The 25,985-nt window shown below is 38.1% G+C and overlaps 1 long non-coding RNA gene across 1 annotated transcript; it reads left to right on the top strand.

The window, feature by feature from the left end:
* The first annotated feature begins 398 nt into the window (after positions 1–398).
* Positions 399–25,838, top strand: LOC137166337 (uncharacterized). The gene is made up of 3 exons (XR_010923657.1): positions 399–521; positions 24,981–25,103; positions 25,663–25,838. It is a non-coding gene; the product is annotated as an uncharacterized lncRNA (long non-coding RNA).
* The last annotated feature ends 147 nt before the right edge of the window (positions 25,839–25,985 follow it).

The following is a 25,985-nucleotide window of genomic DNA, read 5'->3' as shown; positions in this document are numbered from 1 at the left end:
CTAGAGTAAGATGGAGTGAGTTGTGCCTCTCTATTAGGGAGCAACCTGCTTTTGTGTGTCTGTTTTTGAGTTCTTGTGTGTTATCATTCTGGAATTCTAAGAAATAAAGTAGTGTTACGTTACACCCTTCCAACAAGGGCATTTCATGGTTTGCCATTTAACTACTCTGTGGGCATGCTTTGAAAAGTAACAAAGCTCACCTTCTGCTGTGTTCTAGAGCTCCTGAGATGAACATTTTAGTTCAGTAGAGGGGAGCTAAAAAGACAACTGATAGCACATGTACCAGTAATGAGGTGGCCTGCCATGTCCAATTAGCCCTGTTAGCCAGACCTGAGATGGAGTGTGGGATTCAATTAGTAGAGCCAGCTTAGTAAGGAGGACCTGATTTTCCTGTAAACAGCAGCAGGAAACTGCAGAAAGAGAGAAACAGAGTAAAGCTGGAGTGAGACATTTCAACTGAGGCCTACCTAGGCAAGAAATGGCTGATAAGTGGATGCCAGCAGGGACCCCTGAAGTATCAGGTAGGAATAGAGAGAGACTACAGAGACTGCTGTGAGTGGATAGGCTCCACCAGGGAATGCTGAGTCTTCAGGGAAAAGGTTCCAGACAGGGAAGGCTTGGGAGATCCCTAGCAGGAAAGATAGGAAATATAAACTTAGTCAAGATCTGAGAACTTAATTATTTTAATAATAAATCCACCCCCCAAGGAAGGGTGCTGCTGAACCAGAGAAGCGTTTCTTTGGTGGTTTGATTGATAGAGTCCTGAAACATGGGAAAACTGAGAGAGAACTGCTGCAGCATGACCTCAGGATATGAAAGGGTTCATGGGAGGTGGCTGCAAAAATGAGTGGATATAGCTCAGCTAAGCATGAGTAATATATAAATCAGAGGAATTATGTTAGAGTAAGAAATAAGTGAGCTTATTTTTAAAGAAAAAGGAAGTTCTAGGAAACAGGAACCACCACATATCAGAACAATGTGATTAGAAGACTAATGAATGAAAGGCATGAATGTGATTCCATTTGTACAGAGATTGTGTAATGAAGTCCTTAAATGAGGAAAATCAGCTGATTTTTTAATTAGAAAAAGCCTATAGGGCTTTATGGACAAATGCGTTGTGCAAAGCCCACATTGTGAAACTGTTACAGTTCTAGGACTAGGATAATTTCTGAAAGAAATTAAGATTGGAAAATCATGTAGTAAAACAGATACATACCATCCAGATTTAACTATGTAAATACAATGCAAACATACTGTATCACACTGTTTCAGGGATCAGCTTGAGCAGAGCTGATTGCCACTAGAGGGATGTTTTCTAGCAAGTGTGCATTTCTAACAGCAAAGAATGATATTTCAATATGCTTCAGAACTTAAAATGTGTTTGAAGTCAACCAACCCTAATGGATCAAAACTCAAGTTGGTCAAATACAGCAGAAAGTGTTAGCAAGCATTTGCGTAAGTATCATAACTGCTGAGTTCAACAGTATTCATGCATCTTTTATTCATAATACAAACATCTTTGTTTGTATGGTGTCTGTAGAATGGCTGTAACACATAGCTATCAATATTTGAATGCAAAAAAGTATTAATGTGCAAATAACTGCTATTCATTATTTGTTGTACACTATTTAACATTTACTGTTCATTATCCTCCTGGTGAACAAGTTTCAACCAGTCAGGAAGCAGAAACAATATAACTCAGATGACCATTTCACACCACAAATAGTAATTACTAACAGTGAATACTAAAAGTGAGTAGTTCATCAAGAACCTGGAGGCTGAAGTTTGTTTCCCTAAACAGTTTGAACAAATAAAAGTCTATATTCATAAAATTCAAAAAAGTCTGTTTACAAAGAGGGTTTTTTTTTTGTTTTTTGAAAAATCCATCAGATTTATTTGCAGGTAGCAATTTGACTAACTCTAATCAAAACTAACCAATGTGATCTTAAAATCCAACTGAACAAGTACTGAATTGGTATCAAATTCAAACTAGTAACTTAGGACTCGAGTTAAGTACACAGTTTCTCTTTTCTCACTTTGGTATGCCACTTGATGAGATAGGTTACAATTTGAACTTGAATGGTTGACTTTGTTCTTGCAATAGTGGTGATCGTTGTGGGGGGGGTTGTTTTTATTTCTAACCAGATGTTAAGAGATCAAATCCTGCTGCTTATTACCATCAATGGAAGAAAGAGGCACAAGTCATGAAGTTAGAATCCAGATCCCATCATTTAACCATGAGATCTTAAGTGATCTAAAAGTCAAAAAAGAGTCCTACAAGAAGTGGAAACAAGGTCAAATTACAAAGAATGAATATAAGCAAAAAATACAAGTATGCAGGGACAAAATTAGAAAGGCCTAGGCACAAAACAAGATTAAATTAGCTAGAGACATAATGGGTAATTATTCTATAAATACATTAGAAGCAAGAGGAAGACCAAGGGCAGGGTAGGCCTGTTACTTAATGAGGAGGGAAAAACAATAACAGAAAATACGGAAATGGTGGGGATGCTAAATGACTTCTTTGTTTTGGTTTTCACCAAGAAGGTTGGTGTCATTTGGACATCTAACATAGTGAATGCCAGTGAAAATGAGGCAGGCTCAAAGCTGAAATAGGGAAAGAACAAGTTAAAAATTACTTAGACAAGTCACGAGGGCCTGATGAAATGCATCCCAGAATACTCAAGTAGCTGACTGAGGAGATATCTGAGCCATTAGCGATTATCTTTGAAAAGTCTTGGAAGACAGGAGAGATTCCAGAAGACTGGGAAAGGGCAAATATAATGGCCATCTACAAAAAGGGAAATAAGGACAACCTAGGGAATTATAGACCAGTCAGCTTAACTTCTGTACCCAGAAAGATAATGGAGCAAATAATTAAGCCATCAATTTGCAATCATCTAGAAGATAATAAAGTAATAAATAACAGTCAGCATGGATTTGTCAAGAACAAATGTCAAACCAACCTGATAGCTTTCTTTGACAGGATAACAAGCCTTGTGGATGGGGGGAGGCAGTAGATGTGGTATATCTTTAGTAATGTTTTTGATACTGTCCCGCATGACTTTCTCTTAAACAAATTGGGGAAATAAAATCTAGATGGAGCTACTATAAGGTGGGTGCAAAATTGGTTGGAAAACCATTCCCAGAGAGTAGTTGTCAGTAGTTATCAATTGTTCAGAGTCATGCTAGAGTGGGGTTCCGCAAGGATCAGTTCTGGGTCCGGTTCTGTTCAATATTTTCATCAATGAGCTAGATAATGGCATAGAGAGTACACTTATTAAGTTTGTGTATAATACGAAGCTGGGAAGGGTTGCAAGTGCTTTGGAGGATAGGATTATAATTCAGAATGATCTTAACAAACTGGAAAATTGCTCTGAGGTAAATGGGATGAAATTCAATAAGGACAAATTGAAAGTACTCCACTTAGGAAGAAACAATTAGTTGCACATGTACAAAATGGGAAATGACTGCCTAGGAAGAAGTTCTGCCAAAAGGGATCTGGAGGTCATAGTGCACCACAAGCTAAATATGAGTCAACAGTGTAATGCTGTTGCAAAAAAAGCAAACATGATTCTGGGGTGTATTAGCAGGAGTGTTGTAAGTAAGACACGAGTAGTAATTCTTCTGCTCTACTCCATGCTGATTAGGCCTCAACTGGAGTATTGTGCCCAGTTCTGGGAACCACATTTCAGGAAAGATGTGGACAAATTGGAGAAAGTCCAGAGAATAGCAACAAAATTGATTAAAGGTCTAGAAAACATGACCTATGAGGCAATGAAAGAACTGGATTTGTTTAGCCTGGAAAAGAGAAAACTGAGAGGGGACAGCTTTCAAGTACATAACAGCTTTCAAGTACATAAAAGGTTGTTACAAGGAGGAGGGAGAAAAATTGTTCTTCTTAATCTCTGAGAACAGGATAAGAAGCAATGGGCTTAAACTGCAACAAGGGCGGTTTACGTTGGATATTAGGAAAAACTTCCTAACTGTCAGGATGGCTAATCACTGGAATAAATTGCCTAAGGAGGATGTGGAATCTCCATCATTGGAGATTTTTAAGGGCAGGGTAGACAAACACCTGTCAGGGATGGTCGAGATATTACTTAGTCCTTCCACGAGTGCAGGGGACTGGACTAGATGACCTCTTAAGGTCCCTTCCAACTGTATGATTCTATGAATTATGGGCTTCAGATCCAGTGCTCCAGTTCAGGCCCCTCTCTAGGTGAAATGAAAAATAGGAAGCACAACATTTCATCATTGTATGTGTGCAATACAAAGAACAATATAATCAGAAATACTAGTGATTTTTCAGTGTTCAATTTAAGACATTTTAAAGAAACCTGATTTTTAGAAAAATAATGATCACTCTCCCTCCTAAAACTTCACCCCTTTAAAATGTCCCACCTTAGGCACTTAAAATCACTACTCACTTTTGAAAATACTGGCTCGAATTTTCAAACCTAAAGCTCATATGTAAATAAATATGAGCTTTGCTCAATTATCTAAATGCTTTTATAAGAGAAATTTTGTTAATTAGGTTTTATTATTTGTCCTCATACTATGAAATATATTAAATGAGTGACTTTCTTAAGCCAGACACCAAGAATATTAAAGGGCAACCTGATTTTATCATCTGTTAAGAGTGCATATACAAGCAATTTCTTCTAATTTAACACTGGAGTCATGTAAAGAGGCTCTCTGCAGCAATGTGTGTAACCTAGAAAATGGGTTCAGGCCTCTACTCAAGTGAAAGAACTTTTCTTTCATCCTTTACTTATGCCAAAAGCAGCTGAAAAATATTTGAATTATGTTTCTGTAAGGTATCACTACTACTGTGTTGACCTCAGTCTCATTACATAATTAAAAGTGTTATGCATTTAAAATGTCAAAAATCTTAAATCTCTTATAATAAATGAATTCCATGTAACAGAAGAAGAGCTTTAAAAAGGGCTAAAACTTAGGGCTCTGAGAGTCCTACTAATAATCAAGAATATTAGGTGGCCACAGAACTGAAAAATGGACTAATGGAGAGTTAACTAGATCTAGTTGGTATAACAGCATGCTGGGTGCTGTTAAAAAAAATCTACACTGTTCTGGTTCCTGTATTGTTTGGTGGAGTCCAGTCCAAGTACCAATTGGTATTTTGTCATCAATGAACAAGCACTCCCCTACTAAAGGTTTGCCTCTATTATTGAACCAGTTCCTGAAGTCCATAGTTAGCCCTTTTTTAGGCACAACTCCTGAATAGAGAATGAATAAAGGAGTCAGTTTTTGACTGCACCAAATGCTTTGTGTGCTATGAGTGCCCAGTGGTAAATAATAGTCTCTGAACCATATATTAGCTGACAGCAGGAAAGCCACTTACTCTGTAGGTAAAAGTATGAGGTTTAGGGAATGTGACTTTGGTTGACTTTAATGGATTTAAGCAGCTAAAGGTTTGTGAAATGTATTCAAGTTTACCCATAATGTCAACTTTATTGCAAGAAAATATGGGGGGAGGGAGATATGAATGGAGGGATGTAAGGAGCCCCCTGATGGGTGAAATCATCTTTGCCTACAGAAGCTACAAAATATGCAATCCCTCCCCTCAGTGTTATGGGGGGGGGTTGGATTTTTTGTACTTCCTTTTGGAAAAAAACAGGTATGTTTGCTATTACTGAGACAGGTCTTCATCTAAAATATTCACTGAGAACTGAAGCAGGAAATGCAGAGACTACAGAAATCACGGTCAGGTAATGGAGGATTTCACTGAGGTAGGGAGGCAAAATATCACCTAATATAGGGAAGTAGGGGCGCAAGAAAGGAAAAAGCGGAGTTTTTGATTCATCAGATTTTTACATGGCAGGATTTGGACATAATAATTTAGTTAGAGACATTCCAATACCAACATTTTTAAAAAATATTCTTCATAATAAAGGAAAAGTTTACTACTTTGCAGTTCTTTAGCATCCCTGCTTGCTTTCAATATCCACCTTCATTATTTATTTATTTATTTATTTATTTAGCACTAGAATTTTGTAGAGCACTTATAAACATAGGATCCAATGCTGTCAGGTCCTGACATCTCTTCTGAGGAGCTTAGTGTCCTTTGCCCCTTTAAATCAAAGAGATTTTTGAATGCTTAGGCTTCCATCACCTCACAGCACCCCCGTCCTCCTCTGTTTTATGGCCACTTTGTACCTTTCCACAAGAACAAACCTACCCTAAACTTGACCTGGGCAATGACAATAGTATTGCTCCAGCATAAGGGAAATCCTTTGCACAAACCCTTACAAAAACACTATAATGGTTCCTTGACACTTATGTTAGCCTTCATCCCTCAGCCTGAGTGGGGATGAAGCTGGGAAGAAGGGTTCTGGGTGTGCTCTGGAAATTTGCAGCTGCTGTGACACCCCCCTGGCCATTGGCAGCAGGCACACATTAAAGAAGCGTTTGAGTCATTTTAATTTGCAATGGGAATTGGCCTGGCACAAAATTGCCACAGGATCATGACAAGGCAATGTTGAGTTAAAGTTACCTTCACACTTGCAACTTCCCTTCTCAGTTTCTCTGAGAGATTCTCTGCCATAACTGAAGATGTGGCCCCAAGGCTCCTGCCAAGGTTCCTGCCCCATTGAGTTACAAGTATGCAGTTCAATCCTACATGGTGCTGAGCACCTCCTGAAATGTTGTGAATTGCCCATTGAAGGCCCTGGGAGTTCAGGTCTTCCAGGAGCTTAGAGGTCTGGGGCCAAAATTAGATCAATATGAATAAGACATCTTAATGTAGCAAGAGGCTAGGAAAGAAGGGTGGGATGATTAAGCAAAAGGAGAGGAAAAAGTGATCTAGGGAGAGTGTTTTGTCTTAGTTACCAGGTTGCTACAAATATCTATCCATTATAGATGGTTGTTAGGGTCAAGGCTTCAGATAGAATAAATGGGCCACATTTTTCTCCCAGTCATGCTAGCATACATCTAGAGTAACTCTATTCACCTTTATGGAGTAACTCTGCTTTTAGACTTGTGTAACTTGGACCAGAATGTGACCACTTACGTTGCTCACCATATGAAGTTATCTAACTTAGTGAAGTTATAAAAAAACAAAACAAAACAAAAAAACTGAGACGCGTGGCAAAAATAGTATTCAGTAGAAGCTGTTCTATATTTCAACAAATGTATCTAACTGGATTTAACCTAACAATTTAAGTCATAACATTAATAGTTATCAAATTTATTGTAGTTTACTTTTTCTTTTTTAGCCAAATTACATTTTCTACTAGACTTTGTAATCTAGTCACATCCAAATATCTGTTTTACAATCTGTCCAAAATATAAAACTTTCTCATGCACCTGTTCCTCCATCTATTATACATTATGAAATCTCTCTGACTCTCTCATTTATTCCATTTTGGAAGCCTACCCACTGTTCAAAAGTTGCTGTTACAAAGTTATAGCAATGAAAGAAATACCAAATAAATGCTGTACTAAAATTTAAGCCTTTTTAAATGAATATTTCATCTAAAAATCAAATGTACTGTGCTTATTGCATTTTGTTGCTGCACAGATTGCAAGACTCATGTTCTTTTCCAACATAACATCAATAAGCTATTTTCTCTAGCAGCTGCTCACAAGTTTGGGGTTTTTTTTTGTGACTATTAGCACCAAGAAAAATACTTCAGTATTGTATCTCACTGATGAAGACTTTAGGAACCTTGATTTCATCCAGTTGTTGTTTAGCTTTCACTAGTTAAGGAAATTTAGATTACTACCGAAAGGTTTGCCAACTTCTAAATAACTGTAATCTAAACAAACATTAAAAACATTTTCAATGCATTTCATTACTGAACACTTTAATTTCTTTCATATTTTTCAACTTCATGTTTAGTTATAACTTATAACCTTGTTCCCACCTACATATCCATCAGAGCAGCTGGCTAGAACACCATCTTTCTTGTACTAGATTTGAATTTAAAAATTAGCTGAGTTCTTAGGTATTTGTTGCTCCACAGTAACAATAAACCACATTTTAGAAAGTGCTGATGTTTCACTAGTAAGAGAATCTTTCTCTCTAGTTAGCAAGTTAATGAAAGTTGCTCCCTCTCCACCACTATAGGTGTAAGTAAAGGAATGGAAAAAAAAATAAATTATAAAGGATGTTTTCAAGCTTTTATTTGGACATCTGGCATCTTTTTTAACAATAATGATTGTGTTTTGGCATTCAGTGGGATGAAGACACATTTGGCAAATGTTACATATGCTAATGAAATAATTGTTATGTGGATGGGCATAATTAGCAAAGTAACTATGAGTAAATGCTCAGGCAAACTAAGGCTTATTCTCCATTTTGGTGCTCTCACAAAATGTATATGGAAATCTGAGTATTTGCACCATTAACGCTCTGCAAACAATTAGAGAGTTTAAAATAAATACCATCTTGCAGCCCTTCTTTGGGGCCCAATTATGTCACCCTTCCTCGTGTTGAGTACAATATTAGTTACAAAAAATGTCATTGAAATAACAGATCACTGGTGGTATTTAATTTCTTTTTCCAGATTGAAAGATTCAACTAGTTTAAAAGACATTTCCTATACTTTAAATATGGAATAATGCTGGAATCAGTAGTAATCCTATATGGGTGGATCTTTAAGTGCAATCAAGATGCTACTATTTGGTGTAAGTAATGGTGGCAGAATCAGGCCCGTTAAAACTCTCAGGGCTGATTTGCTTCAACCAGATCTTTAACTTATTTGCTTTCTAGGAGCTCCTCCCTCAAACAGAATTCTGAAGAACTTAAAAGCTTGCCTATCTGCCAAAGTCAGATCCTCTTCTCCAAAGAGAACACCCTTCCTTAAACCAGCTCTTTCACTTCTAAAGAAATAGTCTTTTATAGTAACTGTAATTGTCTACAGTTGGGTGTCACAGACTGACAATATTCCTAAATATCCTTAACAAACTTACAGAATTAAGATAGAATGTACTGAATTAAGTTATCTTCTTGAATTAAGGTTAATCTCTTTGGGGTGTACGAAGATCATGTCCCTTTAAGATCTAGTCTGTTACTCGTATCTCCCCCTCTCCCTCCATAGAAACCCTAACAAGTAGATAGCTTTACCCGGAGAAGTTCAGTTAAATTGGAGCAACATATGCTGTTGCATCTGGGTATTAAATTCAAGAAAGAAACATCTTCCTCATTCGCTGGTATTCTGATGCCTTCATCACATTCCTAAAGAACACAACAGGGTAATTGTATTAAAATTGCAACTGTGTAGGTGTCACTGTGGCATTGTATGTACCCTCTCTAGTAGGCAGAGGATGCTAATGCACTCCTTCCATTATGAGCCCTTTGAAGCTAGCCCTCGGTAAGGTCTGCAAATAGTAGTTCAAACTGAATTCTCTAGGGAACAACAGATAAGGAAAGGATTTTTGGATAAATTGCCTGCTTTTAAACTGGCTCATTGTCTTTTTTCTGATCCAGCAAACCAATAGGACTGTTGGTCCACAAAGGGTCCCAATGCTTAGAGCTGGTTTTGAAGGACTGTTCCTGCCAGAATCCATGTGAGGGTGAATCTTGTAAATTTATTAACATATGTGTAGGTTCTTTTATTGTTTGTAATGTTTTCTCTCTGCTTTTTACCTTATGAATAAAGTAGGCTTTCATAAGACGTACTGTGTTACCATAACTGTAGCAATTTCACCTGTTAACCATCTCTGAAGTGAAAGCGAGCAGGTATCGCTAGGCAACCTGTCTGTACTGGGAAATACATAGTGAAGGAAGGAGATCTGTAGCCTGAAAATATTCTGGTCAGAAGGGAGACGGAGGCTGGTCTCCACCCAAAAAGGCAACTGCTGCGGAGCTGCAAGTCTGAGAAGGGGTTCCCTGTCTGGACCACTGAAAAGAAATACATGTACAGTTTCCCTGACCTGTGACACAGGACACTTCCCCTATCTGTTTTCAAACCCTTTTAAAAAAGTGGAAATATAGTTTCACTTTTAAGTGTGATGTGGCTGAGGTCACAAAAGCAGGCATCAAAGAACCAGAAATGTACTGCTGATAGTTTAATTTCCTTTTCTATTTTCAGATTTTGCTCTCATCAGCAGCTTTGAGAATTAACAGTAAATGAACCTCTTTGAGATGAAATTGAAGTAAAGTTTAAGTGTGATTTTTGCATGTTTGGGAGACATACTTTGATTGTCTGCTGAAATTTTGTATGTGAGGTTATTTGTGGGTGTTTTATGCTTTGTGGGATAGTCACATTTCAGCAAATTGCTGAGAAACTATTGACCAGCTAACAAAGCAACAGTACAAGTCCCTTTGAAGATCTTCTTTTAGTGAGTTGCATTCTGTTTGGTCATCAAAGGATTACAGCATATGAAATACTGGACCTAAGAATTTCTTATTATCAGTACTATTATAGCCAAACCAAATTTGCTGATTTTTCTGAAAGCCCAAATACTACAAATTCAGTTTTATAGATTAGAACAGATGGTGCTTTAGAGTAAAGATGTGCTAAACTACTATGAAGGTATAGTTACTGATATATGGTGTGATGACAGATGTTTGTGGTAGCTTATGAGTTTTCTCTTAATTAACTTTTTGTACCTTTGTAGTGCTTTCCATATGGTTTGAAACCATTTAATACTCTTCAAAAAGTTCCAGTTTTACTATTGAATTTATTGTTCCATATATAAACATGCCTTTTCTAACACCTAATAGGTTATAGGTGCCAAATCTAATAAATATACTATTTTCTGTTACTCCTAATGAGCAAAAAGAGAAGGATATGCCCATAAGGAATGTTGTCCAACTTTCCTAAGGGAAGAGAAGTCTGAGAAAAGAGATTGTTCTTTGTACCATGTTCTATAGGTTTGAGCTCTGTCAGACCATTTAAGGAAGTGAATTCCTGAATTGACAAATATTCACTGAGTATCACCTGCGACCAGCCACAGATAGTTTAAATGTAGGGTTTATTACTTCAGGTGTTCCAGGTGATCTTAGCTGCAGCAACAAGTGGGGTGACAAATTGTTTCTTAGAAAGCTCGGACACAAACCATAAAGATCATTGTGGATCAAAGTTAGCACTTGGGCTGAACTCAAAAGTGAACTGAAAAGGAATTTATTTCTTGCAGGATGTTTTTCTCTGCAGCTGATTTATACTTAACAGGTGGCCTGCTGATTTTTACACCAGCTGTGTAAGAATGGACTAGATGGGAAATCCTATTCAGGGCACATTGCAGCACTTTACCTTAGAAGAATGGATTACACTTGTAAATCCTGGATTTCCCCTTTGCCCCTCCCCCAAAAAAATAAAAATAAAAATAAATCATAACCAGACACACCTAAAACTTATTTTTGGCCACTCATTTGACCTTAGATCCAGGATCACCCATGTACCCACAAAGCACTGTCAGTTGTGTGTGTCTTGGATAAAGGGTGGACAAACACCCCAGCGATGAGGGGAGAGGAACTTTGCTTTAACCTGAAGATTATTCTCCCAACCCAGTAGCATCAGACTGATCTTTTCTGGCTTGAGCCTTACCCTTTTCACTCTTCTCCAATCTCCAGTTCAGCAAATCACTGGGATTTACAGATACTCCACCAGGTGTAGCCATGTGGATAAGGTCAGGTAGGTTTTACTAGTTGTAGGAGATGGCATGAGAAAAGTGGCTGGATTCTAAGGGGGGGGGGGAAGGGAGCATCAAGGTGCAATATTGGCAGGGTGCAGGGAATGGGAGTAGTGGGAAATTAGAGATCATAAATAGGGAAGAGTGGGGCTGAGCAGGGCTTGAAGATTAAATTTGAATGACACTGTGGAAAGGTTTGGAAGCTAAAGGCAGTGAGAGGAGGAGTGATCAGGCTAGAGTACTGAAGCAAAGTAAATTTTGATGGCAGCGTGTTAAGTAGACTTGAAGGGTGCAATGTAACAATCAGTGAAATCAGATAGTAGTACGAAGTTGTATCAGACAAGATAAAAGATGACTAGAGTATGGACCAAGGTTTTGGCACTAGGGATGGATAGGAAGAAATGAATTTTAGAGAGAATTTAGAGGAAACCTGGAAACTAATAGGGTTTTCCAATTTTTAGGTAAGTTTGGGACTCATTGAAAATTCTGTCCAGTTCCGGGACAGTTTGTGACTATCATTACATTGTGAAGTGGTACACAATATTTCTGTAATGCTATAATTTTACACAACAATTTTGTTTTTTAAAAGGCAAATTTTAATATAAACATAGTTTTAGAATTAAACTTTGTGATAAAAAAAACTTTATTATGCTCTTTTGTGATGCAATACAAAGTAACTCACCTAACATTACTAGCACCATTCTCCACCACACATGTAAGGTTGGAAATGAGCTTGTAGATCCATCTTATTCTCAAGTCAACCTGCCATATACTTTCTGGCAAAGCATCAGTTGAGGACTGCAATAATCATTAGCTGCCCAAATAATTACCACAGTTCCTTTCAAAATTGTTATACCGTCCACAGCACCTGAACTGTGTTTTCATCTTAGATTTAGAATTTATTCTTTGGCAATCACAAAGGTACATCTTTGGTGGTACTGATAATAGACAGGTTGTGATTCTAATGCCACTATCACTAAAAACTCATTAAATACTAGTAAACATAAGAGGAATAAAAAAGGTAACCAAGAAATAGACAAAAATTATTGCAAAGAAGAGGAATAGGGGAAAGAGACATTTTTATTCAAGCTGTACCAAAAAAAAAATCCAACTGCCTATTCAACATGTGTATCAATGGCAAATAGCTTGTCTATTAGGAAAACATTTTTTATCTGTATACTTTATTTGTGTGGGTATACAGCCACTAGGAAACATGCAGCAAGCATTAAATGGATAAATATGCATAGAGATTGTATTTGCTAGGCAAGATACAGAAGGCTGGCAGAGAAGATCTTGGTGACACAGCACAGCGAGCACTTTGCGTCTTGTTGGATTAAGTACTAGATTTGTGTTTTAGCCAATATAATGTCATGTTGAGTTATGTTAATCCCATCATAGAAATGCAAACACAATGCAGCAGCAGCATGCCTTGGCATGGACTCCTCAGCTGTTCTGCTGAAACCAATGTGATGTCTTGCTACAGATTCTTTGCCCCTTGCGGCTCAAACACACTGTTGAAGTCAATTTTTTTGTATTGTAGGTATTGTTATGATGTAAACTATATATTTTAATAACTGGAAAAAAGTTCTTTAAGTGTACTTTATAAATGTAAGATTCAGTAGAAGAAAAATAAATTTCCTATCACAATAAAGTATAAGAATGGTATTACATAGAAGAATAATAGGGTAATTCTTATTCCATTAATGAATATATAAAGTGCAAGACAAAAATCCTGGATGGTGATAGGTAAAAATGTTGATATGAGGAGTCAGATTTTTTATGGTTTACTTCTGAAGCCAATATATTAAAGTTTGGTACAATGTCAACCAATCATCTCACAAATGCTTACATCTTGATGAGGTTCTCAAGAGTCAACAATTTGTTCCAAAATTATAGTAAAAGTTTTCTTTGAAATACACTTAGGGTAGGATTTTTCAAAAGTTCTCAGAATTAGAGTAACTCTCTTCTCTTTGAAGTCAATAATGAAACTCCTCACATCATCAAAGGTCTCCTTACAACCTCAGATTGCAGGAAGGAAGGAGGAAGAGGCTACATGCTATGCAGTGAATTGGGAAGGGAGTGAAAAGAGGGGCTGGTAATGGGAGAAATTGTGGAATTTACTCGCTGCACAGTGCAGCTGGCTGAGTACATGAGGAGGGAGACTGCTTGGAAAAGGGCTGAAGTAACCTACTCTCTCTCCAGAGCAAGGAGAAGCAGAGGAGGAATTGTGACTCAGTCACAATTTGTCATTTGCTCCTGGAGTGGTGCAGCTATGTATTGGCCTTTACTTCAACTAGATTGTAAAATTACAATCAAGCCCTGAGCTCTAAGAAATTTAAGTTTTGTAATGCAAGATCAACAGTTTTCTGATTGTATACAGTGGTGGTGTAGCCATGTTGGGCCCAGGATATTAGAGACACAAGGTGGGTTTGGTATTATCTTTTACTGGACCAACTTCTGTTGGTGAGGGAGACAAGCTTTTGAGCTTACCCAGAGCTCTTCTTCAGGTTTTCTCATGATCTCTAAGAAAGCTAAAATTGTGCCCTGGAAATCTGAGATCTGTTCTCTCCACAACTGAAACTCTACTCAATCCTCTTGTTCCCAGTTTCAGATAATAATAATAAAAAATATCCAAGAAGGACAACGGGTTGTTTTAAAGAACTGGGAGACTGGCAGCATTTGCTTCTTCCAGAAAGTATTTGACGGGATGCCCTTCTAAATTTGATGAGGTTAAAATAAAAGATAAAAGCCCTGTGTTGTCTCCTTTTCACTTCATAAAGATGTTTTATAATTTACATCTAATGGATTTATAGTACAAGTAACTTTAAATAAATCAGTCTCTTACCAGTGCTTGCTCTATGCAAAATGCCTTTTCTGTACTACATGTAAACAGAATTCTTTAAAGCTCTATCTCCAAGCTCTGCAATGTTCCTGAGCAGGCTTACACTAATGACAACACATCGAGATTATAGCATAATCTTCTTAAACTACACATATTGGGAGTTTATTTTCCTTTTCATAATAGCTGTTATGATTAAATAGCCCATCAATATAGAAATATGAGCTTAGCAGCATCTTGTATTGTAGTATTAGTTATATTTTGTAGTGCTGGTTCCTTTAATTTAGTATTTAGGGGGTTTTGAATCCCTAGATGACATTTGTTGCTTGTCCTTCAAAATCACGTGCGGTCAGCAAAGTAAAGAAGTAAGTAAACTTAGTAAAACACAGTTTAAATGATAGATTTGAAAAGTAACCATTCCCTTTTACAGCAAATATGGTATCAGCAGCCTTTTCATAAGTCATTTCAATAACATTTTAATTTGTATGCATCACATATTCCTATTCAGAATATTTTGTTTCAGTAAATTAGTTGGGCACTAATTATATATAAACAGTTGTCCGGAAATGAGCAACAACACCGGCTATTAAGTTCTCCAAAGCCATTAATGGCTGCATGAACAGTTTGCTGCAGGTAAAGTGGGTTGATTGCAACCATTGGCATCAGTGAAAATGGGCATCATGCTTAGAAAATCCAAGCATGACCTGGTGTGAAAGGATTTATAAAGAACTGCACAAAGGAGAGCTAATTAAAACATTGGATTGGTGATTCAGTTCTGAAGTTGTTGGTTCAGGCCACAGGTGAGATGATTTGACTTCCTAATAGACAATACTTCATATCAGCCCCAGATAAATTAACAAACCACCACAAAATAAGAATTAGGCCCAAATTCCTCCCTGCATCAAGAAATGGCTTAGAATTAGTTTATCAAGCATTTTCAGGGCAATATAAACATAATTCAAGCATTCGCTAGAGCTTTATAAGAATGCATTAAGAATGAATTGCTCTGCTATAGCACACACTAGATATTTTTGGAAGTCTTATATCTTCAGAGACACTGTGCAAAATATTCTCCCCTCACATGTTTAATGGGAGTTCTGTGAAAGTACATAGAGGACAATCTCAGAATGAGGCTCTCCCATGTGCATCTGAGAGCTGAATCTTTCCCTACTTACAGTAATAACAAATAGGCACCATCCTGAAAACCATAACCTAGCACTGTGTTTAAAATGTTTCTCTGTTATATTTTAAAATAAATAAATGAAATAAGTGTAAGTGATACATTTATACATTTATATAAATTTATAGTTATATTTTAATGTCTTTAATGTCTTTAAAATATAACTAAAATATAACTAAAATAAATTAATGTCCATTAATTTAAAAATCACACCTATGTAAGAATGTTGTGCCTACTATTCTTAAAAGTAACATTAAGGATGACTGTGATATAAAACAATAAAAGGGAAACAATGATTTTTTCAAGCCTTGCTCTTGCAATCATACTTAACTTTAACCACCTGAGTAGCCTCACTGAAGTCAATAAGATTAGACACATGCATAAAAAAAATAAGCAGAGATCTCTTTGGTGGGATTGGGGCCTTAGTCAGTTGTCCCAGACTTGTGGGGAAAAAGACAAGATGTGCAGGGCGTGTTCAGTTAGGCTGCAACATAGTAGCCCTGATGAGTTAAATTAACAATCTTGCAATAACTTGGACAGTGCAGATCATCATTCCTTTTTTAATCACTGCCTTCTGCTGGGACCCCACCATTCTTTCCTCACATGAGGATTAAGGGGCTGGGGAAAGAGGGTTGTCTCCTCAGTGTACCATACGGTAAAAGCCCAAAACCCACTCATCATCATCTCAAGGGTCTGCCTTCCCTTAAGTCTACCTCAAACCAGTTTATCAGGGAGCTGAACTTCCTCTGAACTGAGTAAGAGGCAACTAAAGCAAAGACCACAACAGACCATAAAGACCAGTTTCATGGGTGGAAGCTGCAATTAGAGCATTAGAAGTGGCTCAAGTTTGAGGAACAGGTTTAAATATCCTCCACCAGTGTGCAGGGGCTAATGATTTACCTGAGCTTCACTAGCACACCAACCTGCTTAGGGGATGCCTTACTCCTTTTCTAGCCATTCTCTCCCAATCCCTTAGGGGTGGGATTGCTTAAAGGAGCCACTACTGCTCCCTACCTTCATTCTAGTCTGTTTGAGTGTGTCTTTCATACAGCAATAGGGGAAGGAAAAACTTTGAAAACAGGAATGTAAAATCACCAAATTTGGCAGGGGACCGAGGTGCTATTAAAATACTTGGACTCCCTCTTTTTTTTTAATTGACTGTTTTGATTGTGTCCCTTTAGCAAGTGCAGAAAATGTTATTGGAAAGAGTCTAATTTGCCTGTCACATAACAAATGTGCTAACAAAAACCTGTATGTCAGGCGGTTTCTATGGATCCTCCTGTCAATGTTTAAGTTGTCCTTTCAACAAGAAACTTTCAAATAAAATTCATGAAAATTGGAAGCAAGATGATGGCTATACTAATAAGAATTAACAGAGAGCCCACTGCCCCATAGTAAACAAGATACATTTTTGCCCCAATGAAAATATTTTATCTCAGTTGAAAAACTCAAATTAATTTCAGCACAACTGAGAAAAAAGTAGGAGTCAAGGACAACAAAAGCAAAAGGAGCCAATGATATGAGCTTCACGCTCTTCATAAAATATTGCTGTTCTTCTCAGGTCAATGGGAATGGTCATTTCACCTGCAGCAGAATAATTCATCATGTCTGGAAGGTCTGGAAAAATGAGCTCTTACCTAAACATTACTTCATTATTAACCAGAAAAGTTATTGCCTTATCTTGGAAACCTCCTCTCCATCTGGAAACAACCCTCTGGCTGAAGGATCTATGCAGATATGCTTCAGTGGAAGGCATATATTTATGCTAAAGCATCACACCTGATGTACAATACACAAGGCTTTGATTTCATGGTCTCATGCAGTCGGCACAAATCTCACTCAGTACAGCTTTTACTAGCGAAATGACATTCAGCAATGGATGGCTGGCAACTCAGTATATTCTAATTCCAAAAGATTACTGGCAATGGGCTTTATTTTAATTGGCTCCGTTGTTAGCAATTTTTCCTTTTTGCAGGACAAAAAACTCACTCTAAATGACAGTAAATTAATACACTTAAATATTCAGTTCAACAAGGTTATCTGTTGCAAAGAGCTTTATTCTTTGATTTTCTTGAAGTCCTAGGCAATAGTTAGATACTCTTAGGAATCTACATATTTAAATCTATGCACGCATGAAAGGAATGTTTGTAGGGATTAATGGCTTAAGTAGATTAAAAAAATAGGAATTTCGGGTTTACGAACGATGCCAGATTGACTGTCCTGGACATTGAAGGTCTTCCTATATTGACAGACCAAGCATAGCATATTGCACAGCAGCAAAAGCTTCCTTACACCATATCAATAGTATGCTTTAACCCTACCCTGAATCGGTCTACTGGTAGTAGGTAAATTGAGTATCTATGTTCGTTCAGTCTCTGTTGCCTTTGTTGAGTTTTCTTGCTGTTGACAGTTGCAGGAAGAGTGTGTGTAATGTGAAAATCAGTCTGCTAGAAACTGGATAGAGACCAATTCATTTTACTTAAGCCACCAAACAGCTACCAGTGGTCAATTTTCAGTAACTACACTGGGCTGGAATTGAACTGGTGACCTATATATGTTGCTGTCATGCCCCTTAGCTATTCAGTCTTCTTAATGTTCTATTAATATATTATGATATCAAAATATTACATTAAAAACATTATGGTTGCAAAAGTGAAGCACTCAAAAGTTAGCCAATGCCAGACTCAATGTCATGGATGGCCCTGGCCTTATTTATTGCACACCTTCTAAACCCTGCACTGAATACAAAACTATTGATTTTTTTTTCCCAGGGTGTTTTTGTGCTCCTTTCAAAAGCTTATTTGAGTGTTTCATAATTATTAATGAATTATCTTCACAATGCTCCTGTGAGGTGAGGTGTTATTGTTATACATATTTTTCAGACAGGGAATTGAGGAACAGAGAGACTGTCATTGTCAATTGTCAAAAGTAAGAACTAATTTTGGGCTCTTGAGACACTTAGGGCCTGATTTTTCAGAGTACTTAGAATTTTGATAGCAACTTTTTACATTCAAAGCACGGCTCCTGTGAATTTGCACTTATGAGTGCTCAGAATTTCTGCAGATTTTTGACCCTATGTGTCTTATGCTGGGCACTCAGAAAATGAGGAATAGAGTTAGTGGCTACCAGTGGAAAAACCTGGTTTAAGTAACTTGTTCAGCATTACATCAGAACTCCTTGGCCTGGGCATGATGTCATTCAACTTCCTTAACCATGAGACCATCCTTTCAATTCCTGAAATCCCCTGATTTACTAAACACCTTCCACCTTCTGGAACAAACAAGGCAGGGGTCCTACATACACACTTCACTACACAACCTGATTAATTCCCTGAGCAGCATACATCCTGTGTACTGAATGTGGCAGGATCCTGTGGGGGAAAAATAGTATGTGATCATGTAATTAAAGATTGTATCATAATACATAAACACAACTGGGCTGAATTAAAGTTCTATAGGTAACCTTCATTCTGTTTTTTCTGAAACTAGAAGTACTTGACTTTGCAAAGTTAACTTTCTCTCAATTTTTTTTAATGTGATTTCCTAGGTTATTAAGGAAGTAGTTTTTGTTTTTTTTGTTTTTTTTTTTTAACAGAAATTCCATCACATGGATCCATATTGACCCAATGACCTGAGCCCTCAGCAGGATGCAGACCTTTTTGCTCAAGAACACAGATCACTAACATTTCAGCTAATGGGAGTAGCTAGTAGCAATAGTAGGCTGTGATCCTTTATGTGGACAAAGTCAGTCACTTTAGTAGTGGGCTTCACAGCTACTTCTGACCACAGAGGACTGTTGGGACTCCTCGATTTCAAGTTCTGTAGGGCAGAATTCTCTAGTGGATGTAGACTCTCTTGGCCCTAGTCTATTTCTGTCCATCCCTACTCCTGTTCCTACAACCCTCCCTCTTCTCCTTTTCAGCCCTCTACCCCACTCTTCTCTCCTCTGCTCCTATCCAAGCTCCCCACATCAGTTCTTTCCCCCACCTTTCTTCTCTTATCCATCTTTCCCATCCTTGTCCATGCCTCCTTTCTTCTCTGCTCCCATCCAACCCTTAGATACCCTTATAAATGGGAGGTGTTGGATGATCTTTTTGGTATATGTTTCTAAGTTTTGCAACTGGACCTCCCAGATATTTAAAAATTGTAATTCATGCTCTAAGTTCATCCATGGGATATGGGACACTGGTTCTTTTTTCAGATACATAGTCTCTACACTGAAGGATTTTGTTGTGATAGATTTATTTACATTTTTCAGCTAAAAATATATAGTATTATTGTGTGATGTAAATTCAATTAATTTGTATAGACTATGTATAGACTATGGTAGTCATGTGATTCCCGAAAACTAGTATTTCAGCTTTTATCAGCATCAATTAAATAACTTGAGTGTTTGTTTAGAGCAAATTCATATCATAAAGGTGTGCAATCATACCAGGAACATCTACCAACAATAAGCTAGTAAATATAAGAAGTCTTTCCAAGTTTAAAAAAAAAAAGTGACGAATAATGTAAAATATTCTGCACGCATGCTAGTAATTTGTATATATTTTGCAATTTACAAGATCATTATACATTCATAAAACAGATTAAGAAGGCAAATTGACATTTAAATGTTAACATACATCCTGAAGCTAACATTTGGATGTCTTTTACTGCCTGGTGACAAGAAACATAGAATCATAGAAGATTAGGGTTGGAAGGTATAGCCAGGAGGGGTAGTCCCCTCTGAGACCCACCCTGGTCCCCCTCTCAGACTCACCCTGGCTGATAAAGCCCCCCCCCCAGAGCTGCCCTCCGAGGACGAGCCCATGGAGTTGCCCGAGCTGCCGCCCATGGATGAGGAGGGCCTAGCAGGCCTACCATGCCCCAGCGACCCAGAGGAGGCAGGTACCGGGAGTTTCGGGGAGGAAGAAGCCCAGGGATAGCCGCAAGTTAGTGGCCAAGTCAGGGGCAACCCGGGCTGCGTATTGCGGCCGGAGACCCGCCGACCCAGTGGCAAACGCCGTTGCCACTGCGAGGGTCCTGGGCTGGGACGCAGTGGAGACGGGCGGGCCTGCGTCTCCCTCCCCCCTTACCTACCCACCTTGAGGAAGCCTTCCCCGCCGTACCACTCTAGAGAGCGGCCTGCTTGCTTTGCCAGCCCTGCCTGAGGGCCTGGCGCTAGACTGCTTACCTGCCCAGCCCTGCCTGAGGGCCTGGCGCTAGACTGCTTACCTGGCCAGCCCTGCCTGAAGGCCTGGCCTTAGACTGCCTACCCTGCCAGCCCTATCTGAGGGCCTGACCTTAGACTGCTTGCCCGGGAGAAGGGCTTAAGACTGCTCCCGGTGGGAGGTAGCCGGGAGGGGTGGTCCCCCTCTGAGGAGGATCCAGAGAGGGAGAAGCCCAGACGCTGCTCCCCGCTTCCAGGGGCGCGTCCACAGAAGGGACCTCAGGAGGTCATCTAGTCCAACCCCCTGCCCAAAGCAGGACCAATCCTAACTAAATCATTCCAGCCAGGGCATTGTCAAGCCACATCTTATAAACCTCTAAGGATGGAGATTCCACCACCTCCCTAGGTAACCCATTCCAGGACTTCACCACCCTCCTAGTGAAAAAGATTTTCCTAATATCCCACCTAGAACTTCCACAATGCAACTTAAGACCATTGCTCCTTGTTCTGTCATCTGCCGCCACTGAGAAAAACCTAGTTCCAGCTTCCCTGGAACCCCTTTCAGGTAGTTGAAGGCTTCTATCAAACCCCTCCCCTCTTCTGCAGACTAAACTGTTCCCCCAATCTCTCCTAAATCACGTGCTTATGCACCCTAATATTTGTTGCCCTCCGCTGGATTCTCTCCAATTTGTCCACATCCATCCTGTAGTGGGGGGCACAACACTGGACACAATACTCCAAATGTAGGCTCATTAATGCCGAATAAAGGGGAATAATCAGTTCCCTTGATCTGCTTGCTATGCTCCTATCAATGTAGCCGAATATACCATTGGCCTTCTTAGCAACAAGGACCCACTGTTGACTCATATCCAGCTTCTTGTCTACTGTAAATCCCAGGTCCTTTTCTGTAGAACTGCTGCTTAGCCAGTCAGTCCCCAGTCTATAGCACTGCATGGGATTTCTCCATCCTAAGTACAGGGCTCTGCACTTGTCCTTGTTGAACCTCATCAGATTTCTTTTGGCCCAATCCTCCAGTTTCTCTAGGTCGCTCGGTATCCTATTCCTACCCTCCAACGTATCTACCACTCCCCTCAGTTTAGTGTCATCTGCAAACTTGCAGTATCTGAGGGTGCAATCCACTCCATCATCCAGATCATTAATGAAGATGTTGAACAAAACTGGCCCCAGGACCAACCCCTGGGGCTCTCTGCTTATTACCAGCTGCCAAATAGATATCAAGCCATTTATCACTATCTGTTGAGCCTGATAATCTAGCCAGTTTTCTATCCACCTTATAGTTCATTTGTTCAACCCATATTTCTTTAACTTGATGGCAAGAATACTTTGGGAGACTTTAGCAAGATATATTATGTCCATTGCTTTCCACACCCACAGAGCCAGTCATCTCATCATAGAAGGCAATCAATTTGATCATCCAAGACTTGCACTTGGCGAATCCATGCTGACTGTTCCTGATCACACCTTCCTCCCTTCCAAATGCTTCTAAATGGATTCCTTAAAAATCTGTTCCATGATTTTTCTGGAGTTTGAGGTAGAGCTGACTGGTCTGTAGTTCCCCAGATTCTCCTTCTTCCCTTTTTTGAATATGGGCACTATATTTGCCTTTTCTCAATTGTCTGCGACCTCCCCCAATTACCACAAGATTTCAAAGATAATGGTCAATGGCTCTGACTCACATCCGCCAACTCCCTCAGCATCCTCAGATGCATGGCAACTGGTCCCATGGACTTGTGCATGTCCAGCTTTTCTAAATTGTCCTAAACCTGCTCTTTCACCACTGCTCATCTCCTCCCCATTCTGTGCTACACAGTGCAGTAGTCTTGGAAGATTTCTTCTAAATGTACAGATACATTTTATAATTTTATAGTCCTGCTTCAGGACTATGATATGGTAAATAAGCTTCCCAATATTTCAAATCTAAAAGACAAGTAGGAATGACGTTGGACATAGAACTGTAAGGTTCTGAACACTCTTAGTTCCCTTTGGTACTAAGCACCTTGCTGGAGTAGGCTCATTGTTTGTAACATGGTAGCTATAAAGACATGTTGAATGTTGCTTTGCATTTGCTTTGTAGAACTATTTATAATGCAGTACTGAAAATGAGTAGTTGGAAAGTAGTTCTTCATCCATAGAAAGTATAAGGAATTGGGCTATAAACTTTATCATCTTTCTTACCCTTGAGCTCCATAGGAGCAATGTTTTACTGATTGTCCAGTATTTCCCCTCCCAGATGCCATATCATACAATCAGACATGCCAACTGTAACTTACTTTTACATAATTGTTGCCTAGTATTTTGTTAAGTGTTTTGTACTTTCACTGTCATGGGGAAAATAATGAGTGTCTGTTTAACAGTAGGAAGTCTGGTAATTGCAATTTTCTGTTTTCTAATAATAATAATAATAAAAAATATTATATAGGAGACAAATCATATCCTGTTCAACTGAATTGTCTATTAATGTCTTTATGCAGACTAAAGATAAAATAAATAACATGGCCAGCTATGTTAAGCTAATATCAGTCTTCCTGCTAACAGCTCTTCCAATACTTCAGGAGTAATTTTAGGTATTATTTAGTGTGACTTGAAGCTTTTAATTAGGTCACTTCACAACCCAGTGAATGAGATTACTGGCTATATTTCACAGTGAAAGCAGTCATGTGCCTAGTTAGCTATTAAACATTATTTTTAATTTGCAATAACATACAACATACATTTATGGCTTCATGGGTTTATTCTCACGTATTAGAAAATACCAGTTCCTTGTGTTAATATATTGCATACTGAGTCTACTACTTTGCATTAGACTGTCACAGAACCATAAAGCTTAAATGTTCTAAGTTTGCTAAGCCTTTATTTAAAAAAAAAAAAGAAAAAAAAATTGCCCTGCTATGAAGTTCTTAGTTTAATTTAAAACTCTCTGTTTCTTCTGTTAAGTAAGTAATGTCTGTTCAGTAAATGTAGGATGTTGTTCTTCTTAGAACACACACAATGACTCCTCCCTTTCTTAAAAACTGTTCATTTTTTTAATATATCAACTCATTAATGTTTTACTTGCAACTCCAGTAGTACAAATAGATAACTTTTCAGAATTTTTACATTTCTGATTTTTAATTATTTAAATTTTGTATGGGGGAAAAAAATCCAAGTGGGTTTAGTCTAAAATTACTTATTATTCTAAAGATGTGGAAAACTATACACAGTGGAACAGTAATGTTAGAGGTATATATTATATGATTATCATTTATTTGAAGAAATGTAAATGACTGACAAAAATATCTGAACACGTTAACAGAAAATAACTAAAAATAAACTCAATAATTAAAATGAACATTCTTCTAGTTTAACCCCCTTTCCCGCACCCCAACATCTTTATAATGCAAAGATCTTTGAATCACATTTATATCAGACTCATGTTCTTCTGACTAGTTTAAGTGCTCATAAAAGAAAGGAAAATAAGAGACTAATGGAAATTTGAATTTGTGTCATTTTGCTTCCAAAACTAAAGACTGCATTTTCAAGATCTGGTATCGTGGAAAACTCCAGCTGTGTCCTTCGTTTTGCACTGTTCTTCCAATACATGTCAGCACTTACGGGCATAATCAAAACGGTTTATTTCTTTGTAGTCTCAGTCCTCAAGCCTCTTACAGCTGAAATAACTGAATAAATACAGACCTGTAGAAGTTTTTTGATGCATAAGCCCAATTCCTATTCCATGCACTTAAAAGTAGCCTAAGGAGGTTTACAGCAAGTGTTAGACTTTACCTAAGGTTTTAATAGTAAAAGAACGTCCATGTGTCATTTTGGTTCCAAAAGCAGATAAGGCAGTCAGCTGCATTCTTTAATGCAAATCTCTCTAAAACTGTATATGCTATTAGTAGTCTGCTAGTTATTTGGTGAAAGAGAAAATTAACTTTCCTAAGAGCAAGGCAAAAAATAGCAACTGAGTCTATTACACCAACCAATCCAATATTCTGCACAATGAGATAGTGTTTCTTTCTGCTCATTATGCTTAGCAAAAGCAATCAACAGAAGCCTGAAATGATAATTGTACAGAAATGAGATCTGATTAAAAGTAGAGATTGTCAGGTATTGAAATAACCAACCTATCTGTGTGAAAGGAAGAGCAAAATGTGTACAGTGCAAGTTGTTTGGCTGAGCACTGTGGGCTGAATCTCCTCTTATTTACAGTGGCATAAATCAGGAGAAACTCCACTGATGATGATCAACTGGTACTACTGTAAAACTGATGTAACGAGGATGAGACTCAATCATAGAGTGTTCAGTCAAAGCAAATTCCAACTGAAAATGAAGGTTGTGACTTTTTTCTTCCCCCTTACAATATTTTTTTCCAGTGTAACTCCAAAGCATTCAGTCACTTGGTAATCACCAGTGTAAATGAGAAGAGAATCAGGCTGTAAAAGTATTAGGTTGATTCATATATACTGTAGTGGTTGTCATTAAAAATTCAAAATTTCTGAAAAATTATCAGGTAAACTGTAGTGCTATAGCATCCAAGATGGTGTTATAATCACACTACACTTAGAATACAAAATCAATATGATATCTCAGATACCACTACTTGGTAAATTTTACTAAATGATGACTACTTTATAGCAATCGACTTTATCTCTGAGACACATTTTAATATACTTGGTCACATGTTGACAAGTTTCACGTGGCTTAGAACCAACCACGTTGTAGTCTCAGTATGTTCAAGGCTAAATTGATAAATAACACATGTCCCACAGCATCTGCTAAATATAGAATGGCATGGAAGGATTCATCAGAGAGAAAATGTAAGAGGCTAAAGCTGTAATGTATGGAACTGTTGTCTCATATAATGTAATTTGATTTCTGTGTACTTTAACAGGAGAGGAACTTCTCTCACACTTGCCAGCTACAGTGAGATGTCATTTTGTGTACAGATGCATCCTGCTAAGGAGAAGAAATTTACACTACATCTCCTTTCACAGAGATACTACTTTTGTTCATTCTTAGTTTTTGTTTTTCTCATAAAATGTTTCTACTCAATAAAGTGACTCTAAAAATGGCATTTTGTGGTTTCATATATGTGTGTCAGTGACTCCATATGAAATACGTTTCTTTACAAGTAACAGGATGTTTTGGCTGATGGCCAGCCCTACAAAGTCAACCTGGAATCTGAAAGTTAAGCAGACCTTTTCTTCTTGCACA

This window comes from Emydura macquarii, unplaced genomic scaffold, assembly GCF_026122565.2.
Source record: "Emydura macquarii macquarii isolate MOO-44397 ecotype Brisbane River unplaced genomic scaffold, CSIRO-AGI_Emac_v2 contig_2834, whole genome shotgun sequence".
Lineage (NCBI taxonomy): Eukaryota > Metazoa > Chordata > Testudines > Chelidae > Emydura > Emydura macquarii.
This window is presented reverse-complemented; position numbering and strand designations above follow the sequence as displayed.